Genomic DNA, 2,288 nt, shown 5'->3' with positions numbered 1-2,288 from the left:
TTATACGTCATAACGTATTACCATATAACGTTATACGTTATAACGTAATGCTATATAACGTCATACGTTATATCGTAATGCTACATATCGTTACACGTTATATCTTGATACTACATAACGATATATGTCATAACGTATTACCATATAACGTTATACGTTATAACGCAATACTGCATAACGTTATACGTTATAACGTAATACTATATAAAGTTATACGTTATAACGTAATGCTACATAACATTACACGTTACACCTTAATACTACATAACGATATATGTCATAACGTATTACCATTTAACGTTATACGTTATAACGTAATGCTATATAACGTTAAACGTTATATCGCAATTCTACATAACGTTATACGTTATACCATAATGCTACATATCGTTATACGTCATACCGTAATGCTACATAACGTTATACGTTATATCGTAATACTAAATAACGCTATATGTCATAACGTATTACGATATAACGTTATACGTTATAACGTAATGGTACATAACGTTAAACGTTATATCGCAATTCTACATAACGTTATCCGTTATACCATAATGCTACATATCGTTATACGTCATACCGTATTGCTACATAACTTTATACGTTATATCGTAATACTACATAACGTTATACGTTATGACGTAATGGTACATAAAGTTATACGTTATAACGTAACACTGCATAACATTATACGTTATATTCTGCTACCATATAACGTTATACGTTACATCGTAATACTACACAACGTTATACGTTATAAGGTATTACCATATAACGTTATACGTTATAACGTAATACTACATAACGTTATGCGTCATAACGTATTACCATATAACGTTATACGTTATAACGTAATGCTATATAACGTTATACGTTATATCGTAATGCTACATATCGTTACACGTTATATCTTAATACTACATAACGATATATGTCATAACGTATTACCATATAACGTTATACGTTATAACGTAATGCTATATAACGTTATACGATATATCGTAATGCTACATAACGTTATACGATACATCGCAATACTACATAACGTTATACGTTATAACGTAATGGTACATAACGTTATACGTTATAACGCAATGCTGCATAACGTTATACGTTATAATCTGCTACCATATGACGTTATATGTTATAACCTAATACTACATAACGTTATACGTTACATCGTAATACTACATAACGTTATACGTTATAACGTAATGGTACATAACGTTATACGTTATAACACAATACTGCATAACGTTATACGTTATAACGTAATACTACATAACGTTATACGTTATAACGTAATGCTATATAACGTTATACGTTATATCGTAATGCTACATATCGTTACACGTTATATCTTAATACTACATAACGATATATGTCATAACGTATTACCATATAACGTTATACGTTATAACGTAATTCTACATAACGTTATACGTTATAACGTAATGCTACATATCGTTATACGTTATAACGTAATGCAACATAACGTTATACGTTATACCGTAATGCTACATAACGTTATACTTTATAACATAATACTACATAACGTTATACGTTATAGCCTAATGCTACATAACGTTATACGTTATAACGCAATACTACATAACGTTATACGTTATAATCTTCTACCATATAACGTCATTCGTTATAACGTTATGCTACATAACGTTATACGTTATAACGTAATGCTATATAACGTTATACGTAATATCGTAATGCTACATACAGTTACACGTTATATCTTAATACTGCATAACGATATATGTCATAACGTATTACCATATAATGTTATACGTTATAACGTTATAGTACACAATTTTATACGTTGTAACGTAGTACTACATAACGTTATACGATATAATGTTCTACCATATAACGTTATACGTTACAACGTTATTCTACATAACGTTATACGTTATAACGTTATACTACATAACGTTTTACGTAACAACGTATTACCATATAACGTTATACGTTATACCTTAATACTACATAACGATATATGTCATAACGTATTACCATAGAACGTTATACATTATAACGTAATGCTATATAACGTCATACGTTATGTCGTAATGCTACTTATCGTTACACGTTATATCTTAATACTACATAACGATATATGTCATAACGTATTACCATATATCGTTATACGTTGTAACGCAATACTGCATAACGTTATACGTTATAACGTAATGCTATATAACGTTGTACGTTATATCGTAATGCTACATAACGTTGTACGTTATACCGTAATACTACATAAAGTTATACGT

General features: G+C 29.2%; 1 protein-coding gene and 1 pseudogene across 1 annotated transcript in view; one reads left to right on the top strand and one right to left on the bottom strand.

The window, feature by feature from the left end:
* The window catches only part of LOC122570266, a 4,532-nt pseudogene extending 2,288 nt beyond the window's left edge, over positions 1 to 2,244 (bottom strand).
* LOC122569948 overlaps positions 1 to 2,288 on the top strand; it is a 383,055-nt gene that overhangs the window by 323,124 nt on the left and 57,643 nt on the right. The window lies entirely within an intron of this gene.

The sequence above is a fragment of the Bombus pyrosoma genome, linkage group LG8 (genome assembly GCF_014825855.1).
Source record: "Bombus pyrosoma isolate SC7728 linkage group LG8, ASM1482585v1, whole genome shotgun sequence".
Lineage (NCBI taxonomy): Eukaryota > Metazoa > Arthropoda > Insecta > Hymenoptera > Apidae > Bombus > Bombus pyrosoma.
The sequence above is the reverse complement of the archived record's forward strand: the minus strand, read 5'-3'. Positions and strand labels throughout refer to the sequence as shown.